This window comes from Delphinus delphis, chromosome X (assembly GCF_949987515.2).
Source record: "Delphinus delphis chromosome X, mDelDel1.2, whole genome shotgun sequence".
NCBI lineage: Eukaryota > Metazoa > Chordata > Mammalia > Artiodactyla > Delphinidae > Delphinus > Delphinus delphis.
The window spans coordinates 65,563,174-65,589,682 of record NC_082704.1 but is presented as its reverse complement, the minus strand read 5'-3'; the positions used below and the strand labels follow the sequence as shown (position 1 = coordinate 65,589,682).

General features: G+C 38.2%; 1 long non-coding RNA gene across 3 annotated transcripts in view; it reads right to left on the bottom strand.

Annotated features, from left to right (window-relative positions):
• LOC132418576 (uncharacterized) overlaps positions 1–26,509 on the bottom strand; it is a 62,506-nt gene that overhangs the window by 15,319 nt on the left and 20,678 nt on the right. For 2 of the 3 annotated variants that reach the window (XR_009518019.1, XR_009518020.1), the window contains exons 5-6: positions 8,559–10,109; positions 7,789–7,908 (exon numbers count right to left, since the gene is read on the bottom strand). This is a non-coding gene — a long non-coding RNA (uncharacterized lncRNA). Of the gene's footprint in view, positions 1–4,822; positions 5,118–7,788; positions 7,909–8,558; positions 10,110–26,509 lie in introns of all 3 variants that reach the window. The other variant, XR_009518018.1, reaches the window with a different exon arrangement.

The window sequence follows — 26,509 nt, the reverse complement described above, 5'->3', positions numbered from 1 at the left end:
CTCAAAAACCTTACAACATTATTGTTGTCTTACCATCACTGGAGCATTTACATTTAGAGTAATAATCCCTGAAGGGAAATATGCAACCAATACCACTAATACAAGCTGTGGAAAATTTCCACAATCATTGCTAATTGTTCTCAGAAATGCACAAACTTTGGAGGTATACTGTAAATGGTTGAATAAGACACTAAATGTACCAGTAAATAGCCTTATTAATACCTTTAACAACCAAAAAACACAATTATTGGGGCTTAAAACCCTGTTACTCTTTTAAAGTATTTAAATGTCTAACAATAAAAGACACTCAACAACAACCCTGAAATATATTAGTGACTCAAAATGGAGGAACCAGATTGTAATGTTACTGGAAAATTGGGGAGGCATTTCTGATCTGTAGTGATTTCACAAAGGGTGCTGCCCTGTGGACAAATGAGGTACAACATAAAAGCTAACATAGTGGTTATCTTGTATCCACAAGATGGCGCCAAATTCCTACCAATCTCAATATTTGATTATGTAGCAGAGGTATTAAACTGCACTGCTGATGACACTAATTTCCTACATTCACATGAACATCAAACCGTCTAAATTCCCAAAGGGTAATGATGCATGTACCAATTGGCTACAAGTTCGGATTAGCTCCAACTTCTCTACAGTTCCGTTACAAATGTGAAAACACCCATTACAACCTATGAAAACGCCACACTATTACCGCAGATTTAATAGGCAGTGGAATGAGGCTTCCCTGCTGGCACAGTGGTTAAGAGTCCGCCTGCTGATGCAGAGGACACGGGTTCGTGCCCCCGTCCGGGAGGATCCCACATGCCGCGGAGCGGCTGGGCCCGTGAGCCATGGCCGCTGGGCCTGCGCGTCCGGAGCCTGTGCTCCGCAACCTGAAAGGCCACAACAGTGAGAGGCCTGCGTACCGGGGGAAAAAATAGGCAGTGGAATTAATAATGAAACAATGGCCGTAAAATATTGGAGCCCAGAGAATGACGCATACATTTACGACTAAATTTACCTACGTGTACTTTTTGGCCTGTCAAGAACCAAACTTAGAATGCAAGCTCGTCACCTGTTAAATAGCAGTGTGGGTAAATTTAGTACAGAGCATCACCTAACTCTGAGACAGTACCAAATCTAACATTTAGAAGTATGCCCGGATAAACACATGCTATCAGTGCATTAGAGAGTGGTATTGTAAAATTATTTGCAAATGATAATGGTGATAAATCAAATACGTTCATGAAACGTTCAGCATAAAGGATCAAGAGCAGACATACAATTTAATTAAAAATGTTTCACCACCAAATGCCTTTATTACTGACTTGCTGGTTTCCAACGCTGCAAGCAGTGCATTACTAAGAGTAATTTTCTTAAAATTCATCTAATAGCTTATAAAAGACAACACTGTAAAGACAAATGAAATATACGTAAGATCCACGGTAATCGGTCTTCTGTCCAAAACACAAAAACACAGCACCAAATTCGTCAAGGCTCGTGAAAGATATGATTGGCAGTGGGATCCTATTTAACATTGCCAAATATTCAGACAAAATTGACTCCCTAAAAAAGTAAATAGGCACCTAAGGATACCTAGCAAACTTTCTTTTTTAAAAAGCCTTATTGTATTGGTATAGAATCAAGGGATCCTAATGAAATGCAACTGGAAGAGACCCTGAGACGTTGACTTGTAATGTCACCTCTGCAGAGGCAAAGCAGAGTGGACAATTGGGGAACTCCATTGCAAGCCTCTGGCAGCGTAAACAAAAAGTAGGTGACTGACGTTTTAGGTATATGACAGTAGTAACGCTACTTAATGTAAAGACACAAATATGGAAAAGTATAGCTATCCAGGTTTGCAGTATTATCTGCCATAAAGTGATGACAAGACTAAACTTCCCATAGAAAACTGACCCAATAGCAAATGGCTACATTATTGCACTACAAATTCCAATTAGTGGCTCAATATTTCAAAGACGGATGCCAAACCTGTGACTTTATTGGACAACTTGATTGCATTGCCTGTTTGCACGAGATGGAAGCAACCCAGGTAAATTAATATTGCACCTAAAAAACAGTGACCGGTTTATCATACACGTAAGCATGAATATGTAGTTACTAGAAATAAAGGACCTTAAGATACAATGAGTTTTTCAATAAGCAGCAAAATTTTACTAAAATTTTTACTAAGTCTAAACTTTGGAACACAGTGCTCTGCACCAGAGATTTCCAAAGGATAAGTCATGCAATTACATTTGATTTTCTTGCTAATTTGTCCATAGAGAAACCAAAATTGGAAGTTCATTACAACCATATCATAGGAAGATTTGCTGAGCTTAAGCTGCCAATTGGGTGTTACATTCCATCTGAAGAATCAATTAAACTAGAAACATAGAGTAGCACCATGTCTAAGACGTTTATCCTGTCTCAGGACAGCCAATTCTCCAGCAGTGGCTGTCTACAATGCAACAAAGCATCTACAGGAGCATACTTAGGAGACAGACAACTAGAAGAGGAGTTAGGCACTTACATGCTTTCAAAGAACCAAATATTTTAAAGGCATTTCTTGAAAAACTAAGAAAGCTCACCTGCACTACCAATGTAGGGAATTGTCCGAATAACCTTAACTTAATGAAAATTCAAGTAACATGTCCTAGGCAGTAGAATGCTTGAAAGGAATAGTAATGTCTACTAATAGTATTAACAGAGATTATCTGGGAAAATACAACCCAGCCCATCAGGGGATATTCGAGGACCACAAAGTCCCAGAACCCCAGGTGGCTAGGACAAAAAGTGCTAGCAGTATACAACAGCTTCTTGTCCACTTACAAGAAAACTGCCCTTAAAGCCAATGAGTGGAGAATCTATTGCAAACATGATTCCCAAAGAGCAAGGGGACACTATGAGTGACAAAAGTATATTAGAATATTTTCAGATAGCAAGTTTGTTGAAGATAGGCACTATTACTAACTAGGCATTAAAGAATTTCACCACCTAAAAGATTGTTGCATATTTACTGACAGCGATGGCAAACTCCCATCTGAAGTTTTGCTTCCTAGTTCACTTTCAGGGACACTTTGACCAATGCTGTCATTAGGCAATTCTGATTTCTTCTTAGTACTGGGGGTGCATGATGCGAGGCACTTCACAATATGCTAAGAGGTTCTAGAAAAGGGCCTTTGTATGGATGGGGTCTAGGACAAACTATGAGACCTACATTTCTACTTCACACACTCCAGTGCAACGTAGAGAGGGAGCAGCAAAGGTGAACTAACCTTAACTTCCAACGATGAGAGATCTTTTGTGCCGCTGCATGGGACTCCTTCAAATCAATAAAACAGCCAAGCAGGGAGGTATATTCATGAGTCCCACCCATACTCCAAGGACACATTAAAAAGTATTTATTCCCCGCTTCTTGTGGAAAGCATGCCCAGTTTGTAGTTCCCACATGTATAAAACCATATGCTTTTCACTTAAAAATGCCAATTTTTTTGTGCTGGAATCTGAAACTGATGATTCAGAAGCTGGTTTTATTCCCATCTCTGCCAGTATGTCACTTTTAAAGGTTGAAATAAACAAAATCTTTCCTTTCTTGACTGCTCTTAATATGCGTTTGAGATGTGAACCAGGAAGTGCAAAGGAAGCTCAGAAACTAAGCACCGAAAGCAACTCATCCAAAGGATGAGTAACTCAATACAGGGTAATAAATGCAAAGTGCACTGGCCATTCTGGCAGTGATCAAAGATTGCCTATATCAATGTAGGCATCACAAAGCTCTATGGGCTAAGTATACCACAAACAAAAGGCATCAGGCTCATTCCTCCTCCCGATGAAAGCAGGGGTAATCTTTGTTCTCTTCATCGCAAACCTGCTCCAGATTATTCTTGAGGTCAATACCCGCAACCATCCTTCTGGTTAAAAACCATCTCAGTAAGAGTGGCATGGACATATATACACTACCAAACGTAAAATAGATAGCTAAGTGGGAAGCAGCCGCATAGCACAGGGAGATCAGCTTGGTGCTTTGTGACCACCTAGAGAGGTGGGATAGGGAGGGTGGGAGGGAGGGAGACGCAAGAGGGAAGAGATATGGGAACATACGTATATGTATAACTGATTCACTTTGTTATAAAGCAGAAACTAACACACCATTGTAAAGCAATTATACTCCAATAAAGATGTTAAAAATAAATAAACAAACAAACAAAAAACCATCTCACTACATCCTTGAACACGTGCTCTGGTCCTAACATAAGGTATGGGATTTCTTAAATCTTTTATTTTGGAGTCTCATCTAAGACCTCCTAACTCTAGAGCACATGCTGAACTACTGCACTTAGTTAAAAGGCTGTAAGGGCAGTGAGTTCCTGAGATGAACACCAAGAGTTCATCATAGCAGCATCTGTCTGGACAGCCTTCTGGTCCTGATAAGCAGAAGCCAGTAAAAAGTACAGCTAAGCCAAAGACATCCCATCCCAAAGGACAGCTGGAATTTCAGCAATACTATGATTGGAGACCCCTCAGGGGACCCAGAACCTTGTCTACCATGGTGTACTATTCCTTGGGGAACAAATGTTGCATGTTCTTCCTATTGTCCTACAGAGGAACTCTCATCTTTGAAGAATACTGGCGTCCTGTATTAAGTGAACATAGTTCCAGCAGCAACTAAAACTTCTCAATAGGTTAACTTCTCTTAACCTTATCCTCAAGTGTAAAACATGCAAACTAGGAAGTGCTTCAAGTCAAATTACTGAATCAGATGGCCTACAATCTAATGTCTGTAGTTATGTATGTTGCTCAATTATCCTGTACTTACCGGACAGGAAGGTTCTTTGAGGCACGTCGAAATCCACAGAAAATCTTTAAGATCTTAACACACTTGATTATCCATCGTAGTTCCGCCATCCTTCTCCAATTAACCCCCAAATTGAACAGTGATAAATACTGAGGAAACACTGGTAGGACACAGGCTGGCCCATCAATCCCACAGGTATGAGAAGCCAGGGAAAGAGTGGAGAGGATTCTTGGATGTAATAATAAAGGCATCTCAAGTTGGAACTTTCTATATAAAGACGATGGTCCCTGGACTCCATTTTCAACATATTGAGCAGCTTGGGAGTGAGAGAGAGAAGAGGCAAAAGAATAATTTTTTTCAAAGTCACTGCTAATAACTACGGTGCCTGCTTGATAGGGTTGTGTAATAGAGCTGCAGCCATCCCCGACTGAGGGCACTTGATAGGTGACAAAATCCTGTGTCACCTGATTCCTACAGGATATGCATCCTTCCCTCCATGCTGCCCCAAATAGCTCCTCTGCTGCTCATCAGCTTGACACCACATCCCCATTCCACAGGAAACCATCCCTTCCCTGCTGCTTTCGTGGCCTAAATGACAGCCACAAGTGGTCCCTCTCCCAGTGCTTGAGCTTACCCAGAGCATAAACAATCGCTGGGCTCCAAAACACACAGAACCAGGATGGGCATTAAGGGGGCAGAGGTTAGGCTGAGCCCTGCCAAGGAGATGGGGTGATGTGAAGATAGCTGCTGTGATCACATGTCTTCTTGGACTGATGTTTGATTTCTTCAAAGCACTATGCAGTCTTTCTTCTTTGAAACCGATTCCAGATGGATCTTCCATCCCTTCCCTTCTTCCCTTCTTGCCCCAAGCCCTCAGGCCCTCAGCCCTACCTATCTCCCTTACCTAATAACTCTCAAACAGAACTCCTAATAGCATCAATCTGTATGACAGGAAATGCTGACTATCCCACACCTTACTCCCTACTTCCCTCTTAAGCCAAGACTCTAAAATCCCTTAAATACCAAAAGCAAAAGTACTAGAAGGGCTCATGCAGTTTCCTTGAGTTTTCAATCTATCCTGGGCCAGACAAGCCACCCACACCCAACCCACGGATCTCAGTGTTCACACACAGAAACTTATAGGGCCTAATCAGGCAATTAGTCTATTCAGCTCTAATACCCTACAGAATATGGATTTGTATTCTCTCTCTTAACCACACACCCCTTTCCTTGAGGCTCAGGAGCGGCACTGTCCACCCCAGGACAGCTCTGGTGTTAGCAGTGGCCCCAAAGAACTCAATCTCAAACATCTTCTGAGATGCACCAGTTCTTCTGATGCAGCAGCAGGTTGTCAACCATGGCAAAGTCTAATAATGCCAAGTGAGTCTTCATCCTACCACCCTGCTCCTTGGACCTAAAGGCACTTCCCAGATTCTGCCTCAAGCTATGTTACAGTTTGGTGTGAGGGGACATTAGGCATCCAACGGCAGGGTAAGTGTAAGTGATTACAGTTCCTGATACTTGGCATTCCTTAGGGGCCAGGGTAAAATAAGTGACTTCCTAGACAGACGAACTCATAGGCACTGTGAAATGAGAGCTCACTAGTGATATGGTACAAGGCTAAAGATTAATGGGGGGAAACCTACAAAGGACTCCCTAAATTGCCCTGCCCACCCTCTTAGTAGGTCAGTTCAAAATTCCTCCTTTTGTGAACACTCATTTACTTGACAGTCAAGCTGCTACCAAACTAGCTCAGTCTCCTGGGGTTAAAGCCTCAAAGGCAGAAGCAGGGAGGTAAGGCACAGAGAATAAGCTAGAGTCTAAAAACAGAAGCCTTCAACAAGTAAGCCCACCACACACAACTACCATTTTAAAGGTAAAAGGAGAAGTCTTAAAATGAGACAAATGAAAGACACCAAGAGGCACCAAGGGGCACATAACTCATTCTTCAGTGACTCCACAAAGCCCCTCACTTGTCTGGCTCAACATGGACCCCAAAAAGCCAGCACACCACTCTAGCTGAACCACTGATGCTCCCGAGCTCCCAGGAGACAATGATGCCAAAAGACCACGATCCCTACACCCCATACCCCATTTATATTCCAAAAGAAGGATAAATGACCCCACACTCACCCCCATCTGCTTTGCTGAGAATTTTATGAGGATTTATTTATTGTATAAGCCTGCCAGCTTTCCCAGCCAGGTGGTTAAACTCTGAATATGAAGGGCTAGAGAAGGTGGAGGTGAGAAGGATGATTTAAAAAAAAAGAGAGAGAGAGTATTAGACTCAGATAAATGAAAGGGGGCAAGAAGGAATAACTGCACATGCCAGGGGAAGGAGAGTGAAACAGCAATCGATGAGGGGCCTTGATGTAGTGGCTAAGAGTGTAGACCCTGCAGTATGATCACCTGGGTACAAATCCCTGCTTTGCAAATGACTTGCTGTGTGACCCTTGACAGGTCATCTAGACTGTGTAAGCTGTAATTACCCCATCTGTAAAATCTGGATAAGACTACTCACAGAACCTAAAGGAAAGGGTTGCTGTATTAAATGCTTTAATACATGAACAGTGTCTAACACACAGGAATTACCCAATAAATGTTAGTTGCTTCTGAATCTGGGCTCCAGCGATCTGGGTCTATCAGTCACTTTGCTTCGCTGTTTCAGCCCTGACACAGGGATGCTATTCTCACTAGGGCCATGTGGCCAGGTAAGAAACTGTGCCTGGTCTAAGGACTTGCGCACATTACAACTGAAATGACTCACACGTATGTGAATTAAGTATATTTAACTTCAACCTGAAAAAACTTGTGAGCTAGAAATTCAGAAACTTCAAGGCCAAGTCAAGGCTGAAGGCCAATAAATAGAAAGAAAGCTTCTCAATCCCAAAGGAGTCCCTGGAAAAGGAGTAAAGCCTGACTTTCAAAAGGGCTGTAGTTAACAGTGGAGATGCAGGTCTGACACCCAAAGCCCACCCTCCTCCTACCCTGTCGAAGCAGGTCTCTGTCAGGGCAGTGAGCACTAGTAGCCCCAACAACTGCCACAGAAGTGTCTTTGAAGAACAGACGGTGATCAATTCTCCCTCTGTGCACGACCGTTTTCTTTCCTATTAAAAAAGAAAACTTATTGAGAAAAAACCGCCCTGTTGGGGAAGGCTAACTGCACTTCAGTTGAATGAAGGTTTAACTGCTGAGAAACCACATGTATCCCTTAGACAAATATATAAGTGCATACGGGTCATCTGTTCCCAAGCAAATATGGGGAAATTTTCACAGGTGTGAAGGTTAGCCATGCTTCTCTTCCTTTGCGAAATGTGAGTTAACTGAATCCCAAACAATTCAAAGCTTTCCTTGGAATGTAAAATGCCACAAACAGCAGAGCCTTCAAATTCAAACTGTAACTTAAAAAGCATTCTGATCTTGTTAAAATTATTTTCTCTCCAATTCACACTCTGATTATCTGTACAATGTACATGATATGTACACCAATTATAATTTACTTATCAGAGGATGTGGGGAAGAGCATATCTGCAAGGCCCATGGTAGGTAATAATCAATAGGAACACAGACAGATATTCAGTTTAGGCACAGCAAAGCTCTGTTTTTAATGGATTTTCTTTAAAACCAACCAATTGGACTATGCATTATAGTTTATAAATTATTCTGTAGTTTAAAGGAATAAAACTTCCCCCCTCTGACAGAAAGACAGCCCTTGTCCCAACAACATGAAAGATAATGAGATGGAATGATCGCTCACCTGACTTAACTCAGCAATCCTCCGTGGACGAGATGGAAAGTCAAATGGAGGATGAAGACCTGAAGATTGAGGAGCCTGAATTTCCAAGGTTGAACCTGGACAGAAACATCTGGGGTAAAACAGTTGACTTGATAGCAGGTTGGCTCCCAGGAATCTCTCTATCCTGGTAGCCAGATAAAGGAACCAAAAGGCAGATCTCTACTTGGGAAATCAACTGAGTAATTTGGAACAAGTCTCATTCTAAAGTGCTTCTTCAGGGTGGCGGGGGAGGGATAACTTGGGAGATTGGGATTGACATATACACGCTACTATATATAAAATAGAGAACTAATAAGGACCTACTGTACAGCACAGGGAACTCTACTCAATACTCTTGTAATGGCCTATACGGAAAAAGAATCTAAAAAAGAGTGGATATATGCATATGTATAATTGATTCACTTTGCTGTACACCTGAAACTAACACAACATTGTAAATCAACTATACTCCAATAAAAATTTTTTTTAAAATGCTTCTTCCATGGAGTGTGGTTAAATCACGAAAACATGTGTATAATAAAGGTTGTTAGGATGGAGACATCACAAGAGGAAATACCAGAGAGGTCAAGGGTAATTAAGAAAGTCCAAAGATGACACTGTAGTATCCTGGGGCAATTAAGAGATTAGGCTCTTCCATCATAAGACATGGGTTCAAAAAGGGAGTCTACAATTTACTGTCTGGCCATGCTTGGATGAGTTTTGAACTTCTCTTGGTTTGATAACCTGTCTTTGAAATGTAATAAAAATGATACTAACACCAGAGTTGGTGAGATTATTATATCAAGTAGAAGCAATTAGAACAATTCTAGGTTTGGCTATCTCTAAAATGAACCAACCTTGGGAGGAAATGGCCTTTATTAAAAGGTCTTTTCTGTATGGTTCAATTGTGTGTTTGAAAACCAGATGTGGAGATAAGGGTCATATCCAGGTGTTCTATTAGAAAGGTACCCCGGTTAATCCTAACACACCTATCCTATATACTCTAATGATTGCCTCTACTTTGCTGGTCCAGCATTTAAACTTAAAAAAAAGGGCAAATCTTAAAGAGTTCCTGATCTTCCTAGGAGCACAGTTACCCCTGGACATTGAAAAGGACCTCAATTTACCTCCAACTAGAGCATCATTGATAAAAAGATAATGAGAGAGAACCTACAGAGCAGAGACTCTGGGGATGAACTGCTTGAATTGCTCTGTGACATTTCGGGAGCAAGGTTACTGAGTTTAACTGACCTCAATTACGGCAGCTGAAGAAAACAAGGGATAATATTAGAATTTACTTCCTGACCATTAAAACTGAGTCAAAGCACACATAGAACAGTGTGTAGGACTTCCCTGGTGGCGCAGTGGTTGAGAGTCCGCCTGCCGATACAGGGGACATGGGTTCGTGCCCCGGTCCGGGAAGATACCACATGCTGTGGAGTGGCTAGGCCCGTGAGCCATGGCCGCTGAGCCTGCGCGTCCGGAGCCTGTGCTCCACAACGGGAGAGGCCACAACAGTGAGAGGCCGGAGTACTACAAAAAAAAAAAAAAAAAGTGAAAGAACAGTGTGTAACACTTACTATGTGCTCAGTTAATGTGAACTATTGTTATCAAAAGACTATTATAAAAGAAAAAGGATATTGTATAAAACCGACTGCTGTCTGTAATAGAACAAATAGATATGATTAAGAGGTATTTAAATGAGAAGGAATAGTTGTATTTGGTAGAAAGTGCTAGGAAAACAGATTAAAAGGTTAAAATAATATTTCAACCATTAAAAGTGTTATCAACTAGTGAAAGTGAAAGGAACAGAGGCATCTCATAACATAGAACTGAAAGAGGAAGGTAAAGGATGGTGGATGACAGCAGGGCACAGAATGAGTATGTCTGTCAGAGGTGAGACAATAAATTAAGTGTGAAGGGATGTAGGGATGTATGGACAACATTTGCTTATTGAATGTGGGTCTAATTACTTTACACTTAACTGTCTTCACATCAGCTAATCAAGAGGTGCAAAACAAACAAAAAATAATCGCGTCTCTAACAAGTTTATAATAAAAGAAATTATCAGGGACATACGTACACAAAGATGTTTCTGTAAGTATGTTAACTGTACTGATATGTTCAAATTTTATTTTTAAAAATACTTAAAATAATTCTAATGTCTAAAAAAGAGGGAGATGTTATACCAAAAAATCACGGTCCAAATGAGATTAGTGTGTATTCATATTTAAAGACAGGAAAATGTTTTCGTTAATTTAAGAGCCATCTAAAAATGTTATCAGTATACATACATATACTAAAAAGAAATGTACCAAAAATCTGAGTGGTTCTGAATATTCTTCTTTTAATTGTGCTATGCTTTTTTACTTCAATTTTTTACAATTAATACCTATGCCTTTTATAATTTTTTAATACATTGTATAATGGGGGAAAGAAAATGATTCTTTGAGTGATAGATACATAGATTTGAACTTATTCCTCCCTAAAGAAATTGACTAAAAGTCCTCAGAAAATATGAAGAGAATAAGGAGAAAAGGAAAGTAAAGAGCAAATGTTCAGGAAATAGACAGCAATTCTACACAAAATACTGACCTATATTAAAAATTATAGCTAAAAGAAAAATACATTTTAAATCACATAAAACTATTTACCCAATTAGTATTACTGTTCAATTTTAATCAAGGAAAATAGACATTGATGCCAAAGGTATCTCAACTAAAATTGGAAAATATTTTGTTAATTTTTGGATAGCCTGTGCTGATATTAATATAGATGCCTCATAATTTCAGCAGACCAAAGTTTTATCTTAATACTACAGAGCCAATTTCAAGATTTTTATTGCAAGAGTTAAATAATTCTCTACTGTACAGTTTACTATGAGCAATTTAATTAGCTTAATAAAATGTAGAAACAATTAACCCAAAACATTACATGCATGTTGTAGAGCAGGGCTATCCACTAGACAATAAACAAAATGTGTTTTATAAACAAAGTGCATATATAAACAAATATATACTAATATATGTTGTATAAAAACAAAATGTGTCATATAAACAAACTGAATGCATAAATAAAGTGTGATACATACATACACACACAATGAAATATCATTTGGCCATAAAAAAAAAGCAATGAAGTTCTGGTACATGCAACACTGATAAACCTTGAAGATATGCTAAGTAAAATAAACCATACACGAAAGGACAAATATTATACTGTTCCAATTATATGAGGTACCCATAATAGGAAAATTCACAGAGACCAAAATTATATTTAGAGGTTACCAGGGGTTAAGGAGAGAGGGAATGTGACAAATGTACCATAGTAACTGACATAAAATGTTAATATAGGGGACCCTGAGTGGGGCATATATGAGAACTCTTTGTAAATTTGTGTACACCAAAAACTGTTCTAAAAACAAAAAGTTTATTTAAAAAAAAATAACCGAATGATGACATCCACATCCCTCCAAATTTTACTCTATAAATAGGTCACCACACATTTTGATCTTTCCATGTACTAAAAATTAGACTTATTACAAATTCAATAAAGGAAATTGAATCAAGTTTATAATAACCTTGTTGAGGCCCCTGATGTGCAAGGAAAATTTGGGGATAACCTGTTTTGTGATATTGTGCTAAAATACAGGTTAAACAATCCACAGCCTTGTATTTTGAAGAAAATTAATTAAGCAACTATAAAAATGGTTAAGTAAAACATTTCTAGATGGGCAACTGAGAAGAACTTTAATAAAAACTGTTCATATTTTTCCAACTTTTGCAAAGATACCATCATATAGAAATCATATAAAAATACTCACACAAGGAAATATGGATCATGTTTTCACTTCATTATTTGTGAAAGGAACAAAAGGCTTTAAAGTAATCTGTTAAATAAATTATATTATGCATAAATTTTAATTTCAAACTAACAGCCAAATATTCTGATGTATAGTCTAGAGTCACATGTTAAGTGCCAAAATTGATAATTTTTAGAACATAAAATTGAATGACTTGTGTATGACAAGGGGTCCTGTTTAAGGCATGCAAAGACACAAGGCAAGACAGAGGACTCTGAATATGGCTGTCATGAAACATCCCATAAATATTACCTTGATAAGACTATCTCAACCAAGAACACAAGCAATGTGCAGCAAATAGGCATGCAAGGAAGCACAGATCATGAAATATTACTTTTTCTGCTTTAGCTCTTCTATTATGCGATGTGTATGCTGATTAAAATCACCCTGTATATTAATTTTAACATGTAAAATTTCCTGTTATAAAGCCCATGTATATATATATACATCATACATCTTTACGGTACACCTGGCAGGAAAAAAAAGTATAAAAGCAGCTGGGAAAAACAAAAACCCTGTGTAGAACTGACACAAAATAGAATAATGAAAAAAATTCAGATGGAGACTACGCTAGTAAATTGTTAAAGTGGGAAAGTCAAGAGCCATGATGAACAGTTATTGACACAAATACTATGTAGAACCAAGAAATTTAGAGTATATGGAATGGTGTCAAATAAATGAATCTAAGTATGGACAGGCAGCAAGTGGGCACAGCAAATAGTAACATCTTACACAATCAAAATAATTCCATACTGTCACAGAAAAGACAGTTAATGGACTCACACACCAATGAGTCCAGAAGCAGACCCAAATAAATTATGAAATTTAGTATTTGACAAGATGTAATTTTAAATGAGTGAGGAAAAGATGAATTTTCAATAAATAGTACTGGGCAATTGGCTAGCCTTTTAAAATAGAATGTGAGATCATTATATGACTACTGACATCAAAATAAGATCTAAATGGAACAATGATTTTGATTAAATTATAAAAATACTAAAAAGTTCAACTTGTAGGGCTGCTCATGTGATGTTTTTTCCCTCTGGCCTAACCATGTGGTACTTATATTCACAGATTTCCTAAAATTGAATCATCCTTGCATGGCTGGCAGGAACACTACTTGCTTATATACTAGTCATGAATTTGCTTCTGGATCCTTCTCACCAAGTTTATATTTAGGTTATTTGCTTATACACTTGACCCTTGAACACCGCTAGGGTTAGGGGTGCTGACCCCCCCACGCAGTCAAAACTCCACACACAACTTTACAGTCAGCCCTCCATACCTGGGGTTCCACATCCAAGGATTCAACCAACTCGGGATGGTGTAGTATAGAACATATTTATTGAACAACTGAATACTCGTATATAAGTGGGCCCTGGCAGTTCAAACCCCTGTTGTTCAAGGATCAACTGTATATCACTGTCAGAGACTGGTCCACAGATCTATTTTTATCAGGCTATTGTTTCTACAATATGCTGACTTTATAACAAGAGTATCAACTTATATATGCAGAGACTATCTCTGAAAAATTACACATGAAATTAGTAACAGTACTTATATCTGGGAAGAAGGAAGATTGAGGATTAGAAACCAGGGGTGGAAAGGCAACTTTTAACTATATCCACTTTAGTACAAACTGAACTATTTACTATTTGCATGTATCATTGTTTTTTGAAAAGAACTATTATAATCTGTGAGTGACAGTAAAACTGGAACATTTTCAAAGGGCAATCTAGCAACCTAATGAATCAAATTATTAAATGTGCATATTCTCTTTACTCAAATCATACAAAATTACTAGTGCAAGTACCTCAGAACAAGTGTACAAGATACAGAAAAATATAAATGACATGTAACACACTGTTTGCATTTAGGGGATGACACATATGGTATTGTAGACATATTGGTATTATATTCATACCAATGTTTATTCAACATTTAATGAGCACCTACTAAGTGCCAGGCAGTTTTAAGAGATGGAATCACAGCATTCTAAAAGGATAAAAATGCTTGGTCTACAAAGACACAAACCCTGTATATATCAGCAAAGAGCTTACGTATCAGCAGCAACAACCAAATTGCCACTAGGCTGCCAATCAAGCAGGGGTTATAGGGAAATACACCAATGCAAGATGGCAGGCCACCTTATGATATTCAACCTAACCTGAGTTGAAAGTGTTAATGCCCAGCAGACTCCTATAAATTCTACAATACACCTTTGAGTTCCATGACTTCGGTAGAAATTCATTGGTGTTAAAGATGTTCATACAACCTGTTGGAAGTAGATTTGTCTACGCCCTACATTACAATGTAATTTCAGACCCAGGGTGCAATGCTTGTATAATATGATATGCCAACTATTCAATCCCAGGTACTGACAGACATCATGTAATCTCTCAACTAGAAAATAATAGAGCTGAAAGTATCAAACTACCAATTATAGATCAGTCACTAAAGTTACTATAAGATATACTGACCCCTTGAGCTTGATCACAATATTTGGTCTAACATCAGAGGGAACATTCTGCGTCAAAGGAACCCCCCAAGCAGAACTTAAGCCAGACACTTAACACTACTTCAACAGATTTTTAAGTTTCTACAAAGTGAAAAAAAACTGTAAATTATGCCAGGGTACCAAGGTATCATGATTCCAAGAGAAAGGAATGGGTGATGATCAACAACGTGAAATTAAAAAATGACAAAATTTATCTAGAGACATCATGAAAAAGGCTGCATTTATGACTGACATGATTCCTGACCCAGAATTACAAAAATTTTAGCAAGAACACCTAATGGACAAAAGCAGGTCCCTTGGAACCTCTAATAATTGGAATTTAAGCCCCTTGGTGGCAATATATTGATATATATGGTGGCTAAGTCCACTGTAAAAATACCAAAAGTCCTTCAGAGAACAAGATCTACCAATGTTAGCTTGGTTACTTGGCCCCAAATATGGGTTCTGCCTTAGGGTACAGCTTTGGTGATAAAATTCCCCTGAAGTCCAATGTTGCAAAGTCCTCCTCCTCTCCCCTCCTATCACCTCTACTGTTAGGTAACCTTCCTTCCTACGTACCTCGTACTTAACTCTATTATACTTCCCCTAGCTTATTGATCTCCCAGAGAAAACCTAGAACCTACTGTATGTATAAATTATGTACAGTACCCATGCATGGTACAGGAGGCATTTAATGTATACAAGTTGAATAAAAAGCTTATCAAGAGGAAAAATGAGTGAACATAGCCTTTTTTTTAAAAAAAGAAAACCTCTTATTAAAACATAGTTTATCCTCAAGTCCATTCTCTAGTAGGTCTGTCTTTATCCCCGTCTTGCCCCTAGGTTCTTCATGACCTTTTTTTTTTTTTCTTAGATTCCATATATATGTGTTAGCATACGGTATTTGTCTTTCTCTTTCTGACTTACTTCACTCTGTATGACACAGGGGGAAGGGTAAGCTGTGACAGAGTGAGAGAGTGGCATGGACATATATACACTTCCAAGCGTAAGATAGCTAGTGGGAAGCAGCCGCATAGCACAGGGAGATCAGCTCGGTGCTTTCTGACCACCTAGAGGTGTGGGATAGGGAGGGTGGGATGGAGGGAGACACAAGAGGGAAGAGATATGGGAACATATGTATATGTATAACTGATTCACTTTGTTATAAAGCAGAAACTAACACACCATTGTAAAGCAATTATACTCCAATAAAGATGTAAAAAAAGATTAAAAAAAACAAAAAAAACACATAGTTTAAAGACTAGCATGTAAAAGAAATCAACAGATCAGCGAACACAATATACCTTAGAAATATACACAATATATAAAACATTACAGTAAAAATTAAAGGTGTATCTTGTCACCAGAACCTTCCAAACCTATCAATTCTGCTACCTTCCCCCTCTCTATATAAAAAATTATATATAGAAAATTCTTGTTCTCATCCCTGGATACACCTGCCCCATTCTCCCAACACCTACAGGTAACCACTTTTATATAATCTGTTATTTTTTTTAACATAAGTGAACATTGTCCATTTCACTTTTTCACTTAACAATATATCACTGCAGAGACTGCTTCCTCATGTGTTTTTACAGCAACCTAGTATTCCACACTCATGGGCTCCTGGGTTGTTTCCAATCTTTTACTATTATAAAACTGTCTGCAATGTTACATATGCAATTTGTTTCACATGTGCAGATACACAGGATCACTGGATCAAAAAATAAAGGCAATTATAGTTTTGATAAATATCTCCAAAGTGCCCTCCATAAGTATTATACTATTTTGTACTCTAACAAACATTCTATAAATGCCAGTTTTCCCATAGTCCTTCCAGCAAAGTTCTCAAGTATTAACTTTCTCTGTAGTTTTGTTTTGCATTTCTTATGAGCTTGAGCGTTCTTTCATAGGTTTAAGTGTTGTTTTTCTGTGAACTGTCTCTGTTCATGCCCACTGCTCATTTTAAACTGTGGTCTTTTGATTTTATTTAGAATCTTTTTATACATTAATGGAGATTAGCACTAAGTAATACATGTTGCATATATTTTCCAATTTCTCATTTTCTTTTGACTTCATTTAGTGTTTTTGACATGAAGTATTTTATTATGTTAGCTGCGCTTATGAATCATTTTATGGCTTCTATGTTTGAAAACACAGAAAGATAAAGATGTGTTTACAAATCAGTGAGCAAAGAATGGATTAACAAATAGAATAACCAAACAACTGGGAGAGAGAAAAAAGTAAATCCTTTCCACTTAAAAAAAAAAATTAATTAAGGATTGCAAGATTTTGACAGAATAAGAAAATATACATAAATATACTGATTTAGCCTTGAGATTTAGAATTCCTTTCTAACAGTAAATCCAAACATTTTTTAATACATTAAACTCGATTAAATTTTATATCATGACATTTATCAATCTTCCATATTAAGAATTTTGCTTTTGGTATTAGGAAAAGCACTGATATCCTTAATGTTTTAAGCACTCTTTAAAAAGAAACATTTTAATGTTGTTTTAGAAGTGCTTTCCATTGTAATAAGCCTCTCTTCCCTTGGCTCCTAAGTGAAACTTCTCTGCAGTAGTAGTCTTCTGAGTCTACTACTGTTAATTCCCAACCTAGCCTAGGAAAGAGCCAGTCAGTATGACAGGCTGACAATTTACATGCACTCAAGTTTTAAATATGCATAACGAAGTGAGAGATAGAACTGGATCTCTAAGGATTCATGGAAAAGCATAAACTATGAGTAAGCAGAAGTGTAGAGAAGGATATAAAAGGTCAAAAGAAAGAGCAAAACAATCAGAGGTAAGGTAATGATAGAGCAGAAATGCAGAACAGGGGAAATCCCTGGTGGTCCAGTGGTCAGGACTCCACGCTTTCACTGCCAAAGGCCTGGGTTTGATCCCTAGTTGGGGAACTAAGATCCCACAAGCCACCAAAAAAAAAAAAAAGAGCAGAACATGGCCCATAAATAGAAACAAACCCATAAAGGGTTTCTCCTGATGCCTCCATTTCCTGGTGGCCTTCTAGTTACCATGCCAGAGAGGCACAGCCACTCACCTGTTCCTTTGGTGGGTTTCCAGTAAAATTCTTGCCTCCCTTACTGCTCACGATCCCTTATAACCTTGCAAATTATCATCCCCTCATTGGATCTATCATTTGCGCTCCTCATAACAAAAAACTTTACAAAACTAGAGATAAAATATAAAAATGTATAATATAAATTTGGTCTTTGTCCTCTGTTGGAAGCACAGATCTCTAAAATGCGTGAGTGATGGAGTGTTCTTTTGTTATTTACAAGAAGTCCATTTTGAGCACACCTGAGTTTATGCTAACGAGGTGACTCAAGATGGGCTTAGTTGACAGAAAGACCAAGCATATTAGTAGAAGATTGGAACTTTCAGCCCTATCCTCTAGACTTTCAGAGAGGAGGGGCTGGAGACTGAACTTAACCAACTGACCAATGATAAGACCCCAATAAAACTCTAGAAACCCAGAGCTCAAGGAGCTTCCTGGTTGGTGAACACTTTGATGTGCCAGGAAGGTGACATATCCTGAGTCCAAGGGGTGAGGGAATGGAAGCTCCTTATCCAGGGTCCTCCCAGACTTTGTCCTATGTATCTTTTTCATTTGGCTGCTCCTGAGTTGTATCCTTTATAATAAAACTGTAATTGTAAGTATAGCACTTTCAGGGAGTTCTAGAAATTATTCTAGCAAATTAACAAACCCAAGATGGTCACAGGAATCCCTGAATTTAGCTGATTGGTCAGTATAGGTTGCCCTAAGATTTACTAAAGGGAAGGCAGTCTTCAGGAAGATGTTGCCCTTAACTTGTGGGATCTGGTATTAACTTGGGGTAGTTAGCATCAGAAATGAATTGAAGCCAGGTGGTGTCAGAGACCTGGTGTCATAGCAGTATCAATCTCTCACTGTCAACCTACCAACTTTTTATTTTTTCCAACATAGTATATTTTCATTAAGAAAAAAAATCAAACCAAAACACCCCATAAGAAATAATAATTACTTATGTAAACCTGTCTCAAAAGATAACCAATGTGAACATTTTGGTGTCTTAATAGACTTCCATATTTTTACTTTTGATGCAGGAAAATACATCAAAGGGGTTACAGCAATTTCTTCAGTTTCTGGTAAGGGAGAAAAATAGTATTACCTGAATCGAATTATGCCCAGATAGCACAATCAATCTGCTTTTAAATCTTCTCAAATGGAGAGGCCTGTTACTTTAAACTAACTTTCAGTTTTTTAATTAAATTCATGTGAAACCATAGAACAAAACTTTAATATTCCCTTGGACTTCTTTCTTAAAGAATGGTTCCTTGAAGGTGAATTTCCTAATTAATGTGTGGGGAAGGAAAGACACCCACAATTTTAAATTAACACACTTCTCTCAGTTAACTATTTCCAACAGTGTAAGGAGGAAAAAAGGAAAAAATAGCCAGTATATCAAAGATTTTGTTAAAAATACTTTACAAGTTAAGCTTAAGTCACTCTTTGACATAACCTAAAAGGCTTCCCAAAATTTTTTTACATGCCCCAAACAGAACAGAAATCATATATTTGAACTCACTCTTATCACCTTAAGCAGTACCTGAATGTGATCAATCATAGAATGCTATAATTTTGATCTATTCTTATACATTCAACCCACGTACACAGGAAAGAGTTAACATAGCAGGCCTAAGACTACTATCCTCAGAAAGACCTGCTTGCAAGGTTGGCCCTTGGCTGGCATCAGGAAACTTTACTGGCAAACAGTTCCCTGCACTGATAGAAAACTTTCCCTAACTGATAAGGGTGGCTCACTGTGCCTAAATTGCTTATATAAATAATGTGGATCACGTTGAATACCTACTTTCCTTCTGGAAGTCTGATGTCTTGGTATGTGCTAAGCAGAAAGTGCCTATGTGACCAGCCCACAATAAAAACCTTGGTTGCTGAGTCTCTTAACAGGTTTCCCTGGCAGAAACCTGTTGCTGTTACAACGTGCTGCTGTATTTTTATTGCAAGGGGATGCTCTGTGTGACTGCTCATGGGAAGGAGAAAGCAGATGGAAAGCTGCACAAGGACTCCTCCAGACTCCACGTGTGTCTTTTTCTTTATGCTAACTTTAGAAAGGCTATGTATCCTTACTATGTTAGCCCTGAGTAAAACTATATGCTGAGTCCTGTGATCCAGTGATACCCCCACATATCATCCATTTTTGATATTAAGTAGCCAAATCATATAGGCCACCCTTGTTTTCCTTGAAGTTTCAAAATGCATTTTTACAACCACAATTAAATATAATATATATTTACATTATAACGATTAGATGTTTTGGTTATAATTATCCTTACTGTCACATTTTTTAAATCACTGGATTAGAACTGTCAATAAATGAGGTTACAACTATCATAAAACATACAACTTAGGAACTACTTCTGACTTAGAACAAAATGTTAAGCTGGTTTTTAAGCAGAACAATGCATTTTCTGAACTAGGCAAGGTTTTTTTTTTTTTTTTTGAGAGGGCACTTTACTCCCCACAAAAAGAAAAAAAAGTACATTTGTTTCCCAAACTTGTTCCCAGCAAGACATTTTTCTTCTTAGTGATGCAGAAGTTCTTTTTAGATATTAAGCTGTTACTGAGTTAAAATATTTTATATCCTACCTTTAGTTAACGACATTTTTATCAAGTTCCAGGCTACTAAAAGCAGGCACGCACACTTTTCAATTACAAATACTTCATGCAATTCTCCCTAGTTGGATGTATTCAAGGAGTGTAAAAATCCTTTGGTGGCCCATTGTAGCCAACTTCCAACAACTGTGCCTCAGGAACAAGACAAAACATATACATGCTGCTATCTCTGAACTGACTAAAGTAATTCTCTAGGTAAATTAGAAAATGAGGGAGTTTCTCCTAACAAACTGTAACCACTGATTTTTATCATATTCTCTTAATACTTCTTCAAATGCATACTTATGCTCATGCCTGCTGCCAGGAACATGTCGACACTATCAGTCTTTTGTCAGGCTCTTTTCCATGGAAACAAACCAGGCCTAAGGGCCCTGAGAGAATTCACTGCAGCTTCTGTGACTAAAAATTATGGTTGGTAAGGAAATGATGAGTCAACTGTGCAAAGATAAATTACAAGGGCATTCATCATAGCTGACATATAATGAGAGGTAAATAATCTTCAACATGCCAATTTAACTTACTACAAGAAACATACCCATCTATGTAACCAGAATACTCGTTTCCACATGAGGAGCATATGCTTTTCTTGTAGCCAAATTGTAATCATGAAATTGCTTAATCAGCACAGAATCTGAACAGGTGGCATAATTAGATAAAATAAATGCTCAATGACAAAGACAGCCCAACACTGAAGTCTATACACCATTAACAGTGGTTTTAGATGAATGATGGGATTATAGCTTATCTTGCCTGCACTCTTTATATCCTTGTATTATTTGAATTGCTTATTATAAGTACCTCTTTATAACCAGGAAAAACAGCACTTCCATTTTAAAATAAGCTAGGAAAAATAAAGTTATTAGAATTAATAGAAAATTGTGGCTACATATGGCATAAAATACCTAAGGAGTAACATAAGAAATACTGGGGAGATCTACATGATGAAAATTATGATTATTAGGACATAAAAAGACTTGACTAAATGTCTCTAGAAGAGGAGAAGAAATGTTTCAAGCACGTTAATTCTGACCAAATGAATTTATAAATCAAATGCTACCACGATAAATATCCCTAAATGAATTTTTTTAGATGAAGTAGAATTTTACAAAGTAATTTTTTTTTAATTTTGTAATTAATTTATTTTTTGGCTGCATTGGGTCTTCGTTGCTGCATGCGGGCTTTCTCTAGTTGCGCCGAGCAGGGGCTGCTCTTCGTTGCGGTGCGCGGGCTTCTCATTGCGGTGGCATCTCTTGCTGTGGCACACGGGCTCTAGGCGCACGGCTTCAGTAGTTGTAACACACGGACTCAGTAGTTGGGGCTCGTGGGCTCTAGAGCGCAGGCTCAGTAGTTGTGGCGCACGAGCTTAGCTGCTCCGCAGTATGTGGGATCTTCCTGGACTAGGCCTTGAACCTGTGTCCCCTGCATTGGCAGGCGGATTCTTAACCACTGCGCCACCAGGGAAGTCCCCAAAGTAATTCTTATATTCAAGTTAATGATGAATTGGAGAACAGTAGCTAAGAAGATACTGAGAAAGAATAAACAAGAAAGTTTACTATGAACAAGGAAGGAACAGACCAGGGGTCAGCAAACTACAGCCAATGGGTCAAATCTGGCTGCAGACGGATCTTGCATTCACTGTCTCTGGTTGATTCCCTGAGTGAATAGTTGCAACAGAGACTCTGTGGCCTACAAGCCTCATATATTTGCTATCTGGAATTTTACAGAAAATGTTTGCCAACCCTTGCAATAGACACTTTAATTTTGCTGTCATGCCATAGGCTCTTCTCTAAGGGAGCTCATTAAGACCAAGAGAAGGCAAATTTACGAGGTAATACAATCCATGAATATCACAAGTAAGCAGAAACTGGCAGGTAGAGAAATAAAGGTTGGGGAAGCCAGTTAATAGCAAAAGAGGACTTCCCTGGCAGTCCAGTGGTTAAGACTCTGCACTTCCACTGCAGGGGGCATGGGTTCGATCCCTCGTCAGGGAACTAAGATCCCACATACAGTGCAACCAAAAAAATTTTTAAAAATTAAAAGCAAAAGAAGCATGAAGGAACTTTAAAAACTGATGCCTGTGGCGATTAAATCACAATATCTCACCCTGGTTTATTTTTAAAGTTCCTCAGTTGATTCTAATGTACAGCTCTGATAGAGAGCCACTGAGCTAGAAGGAACAGCAAACGCACAGTGGCTGAGTGATGTCAGTGGTGTAGCACAAGAGTAATGAACCAAAAATACCTGCTGTTAAGGTGCCCAGAGCTTCTCGAATCCAGTTCCCATACTCAATATTGTTTCTATATTTAGATTCCCATTATAGCCCCATTTTCCACATTGTTCAACATATTTATATAAAATAAACTCCTATTAATGAGGCAGGCTGAGTGATTCTTCATTTCTTGAGACCAAAAGAGCCAATTTTGTATAGAAATTTGTATCAGAAATACAGTTGCATGAAAACAGACCCCCAGGAGAAATATAAAACATTTGGAATTGTTAGGGTATGACTGTAGGGTAGAAAATCATACACAATCCCCTCCAGATACCAGGATGCAAAGTTTTTTTTACAAGTCCAGGTTATGTTGTGGCAAAGCCACTAATTACACAATTGCCTTTGTGACTGATACATACAGCCACTTAAGGTGAAGCACTGAGGCTACTGGTAGTGGTTGTATTATAGCAACAACAAAAAAATAAGCAGAGCAGGGTTTGGCAGTTATTTCTCTTCTGACAATGATGTGCAAATTCCAACATAACCACGAGGTGCTGACCCTGGAAAGCATGATTTTATCTCTCTTATAGCTAGACAGGGTGCTCAGTTACCATTCCAACAGGCACGGAATAACATGGATCAGACCATAGGTTCCCAAGCTTGCGAACCACTGGACTAAATGTGTCCAGTGTTCAGGTTCCTACAAATGTACGCCTGCATCCTTCTAAAGATCACCACCCTATCTATTGTCACAGCTGTAGCACAGCCCTTAATGACCAGCTTTTGTTTCACATTATCTAGTACTACATCCTCTCCAATGAGCACGATTGTCGGGACCAATCCATATATTGCCAGCATGTCTAAGCATGAAAAAGCACTGCAGAAGTAAAGATAAACTAAGCCAATTAGATTTTCACTCTTTGGAATTTGAGTAGAAACAATGAAAACTAGGTAATTACCAGTAAAAGCTGAAGCTGAAAGCCTCATTGAAGTAGTGGCAAAGCCAGTCATGAGGAAGAAAAAAAAAGTAGAGAGGAAGAGAATAGCTGAACAAATAACTGATTTAATTCAAGTCAACAGCACAATGGAAAAGGTCTACAAACTCCATGTGCTTAAGCTCTTAGAGCCACCACAGATTTAATTCCATACCACACTGTTCTTAAGATTCCTATGAAATCCTATCTTCCTTACTGTGTGTATCTTACTATGTGTATCTATTTGATAAATGTCTATTTCTTGAGCTAATCCTGCGTCTTATTTCTTGAAACCAGAAATCTTATGTAATTTAGAAAATAATGTAGAGTTGGGCTACATAAACAGAACTTCGGCAGGAAGTAAAATATTTAGACCTGGTTATGACTTGGTGGTGGGGCAGAGAACAGACACACACCCCACCACAACCCAGGCTAGAAGGTTAAGGGCCTACAGGAACTGTGGCCAAGTTATTGTCACAGGATCACACATCCAATGAAGGTAACTTGTGGTAGAATCGCAAGAGAGAAAACTGAAGTGGCCAAGAAGATCAGACAGGTGGATGCTTCTAAAATTGGCAGGGAAATATCTAAAGTGGCCTCGTGACATCAGACTATAGCATCTGGACGTGACTTAGTTACTCTCCAACATTTCTGCTTAAGTAAGAGCTGGAAAAGTATAAACAGAAGCATCTTTAGAAATGAGAAAATGAGATGCGGGGCACAGGTGATTAGTGGTCAAGATGTAGAAATGCAATACAAACACACCTGAATCAAGTGGTGGCTACACTCACAGTCTCATCTAAGGTAAACTGTTCCACTCATAGTTCTGGAGATGAGGCAGTCTGAGAGAGCAATGAATTTTAGAATATGACCTGTCCTGTCACCCAAAGCTGAATGTACCAGGTGTGGGACACACTACCTAAGTGCTGTGTCATTGCACGACTCAGAAACTGACTACCCAAGCAGGGGGTGAGCTAAGCCATTTAAATTCTTGCATTGAGGAATAAAGTTTGTGAAATACAAAAAGAGTGAGGCCCATAGCAGAGGGAGCTGAATATTAAATGACAGCGCTGGGAAACATGAGATACAGCCAAGGACACTGGAGCAATAAGCAAGGTTTAGTGATGAATAACTGAAAATTTATGAGGAAACAGAATATAAACAAAACTAGGAAGTAAACTAAATCTTGAGTAGATAATGAGGAAGGCAAAAAAGCAGAGAAAAGGAGGAATGAAGACATGTGATATATGGCATAAGGTCAGTTAATAATACTATAGTGAATACTGAAAATTTGCTAAGAGAATAGATTGCAGGTACTCTCATCACAAAAAAATAGGTAACTAGGTGAGAAGAAAGTTAATTAGTTTGACGGTTGACTATAGTAATCATTTCACTATGTATATCAAATCATCAAGTTGTATACCTTAAATATATAGAATTTTTATTTTAAAAAAAAGATTTTAAAGGTAGCATACTAGATGAATGATACAAACCCCTGTTGCTTGCATCTATCTTGGAACCGTTTCCAATCCTCAAACCATTTTCCTCAGAGAGGAAACTGAATTTCATTTTCTTTATTTTTTAATTGTCTTATTCAAATACTGGATTTTCTTTATTTTGACTCTTATGAAACCTTTGTCTACCTTAGAGGCTGGCCATGCATAGCCATGGGTGGTCCAAATTGCCTGGCTGACCCAAGAGAGGTCCGTTTCTTGAAAATAAAAGAACCTACAATACCAGAAATTGCTAACAGAATTCCAGGCATAACTGAAGCTCACCAAGAATGTGAGTTTGCTCGATTTGGTTAGGGTGTCACAGTAGGGGATAAGGAAGTGAGAATCCCCCCACATATTAGAATAGAATGATAATAGCCACTAGGAGGCCATGACAGAGCTGTTAATTAGGCATTTAAAGCCATCAAAGATGATGCTGTGAGGGATCCGGCAACTGTTGCAATAGAGTAACTTTCCAAGTTTTTCTTTAATGGCCAGGTAGTAAATATTTTAGGTTTTGCAGGCCATATGGTCTGTGTCACAACTACTTTGCCACTGTAGCATAAAAGCAGCCATAGACAATACATAAATGAATGTGTGGCTGTGTTCCAATAAAACTGAAATCTGATTTTTGTATAATTTTCACAGGTTATAACATTATTCTCCTTTTGATTTTTTTGAACCATTAAAAAATGTAAACACCATTCTCCACTCATAGGCTGTGTGTGTATGTATATATATATATATATATATATATATATATATATATATATATATAAATATAAAAAGCGGTGGGCCACGTTTGCCCCGTGGGCCATAGCTTGATATATAGAAATGGAAGGTTTTATCAAAGATGGTCATCAAGTATTTTTTAACTTGATTATATTTGAGATACTCAAGGATATTCTGATGACTGTGTAAACTTTGTTTAATGGGTTACTCCTGTTCTTTTTTTTAAACCGTCTTAACCATTTTTAAGTGCACAGTTCAGTAGCATTAATCATATTCATAATGCTGAGCAACAAATCTCCAGAAATTTTTCATCTTGCAAAATTCAAACTCTATACCCAGTAAACAACAACTCCTCATTCTCCCCCTCCCCTCAAGCCCCTGGCAATCACCAGATTTTTAAGAAACACTGTGTGAGCCAAAGGAGACCTGTATACAGGAGGGATTTAGCCCACAGGATGCCAGC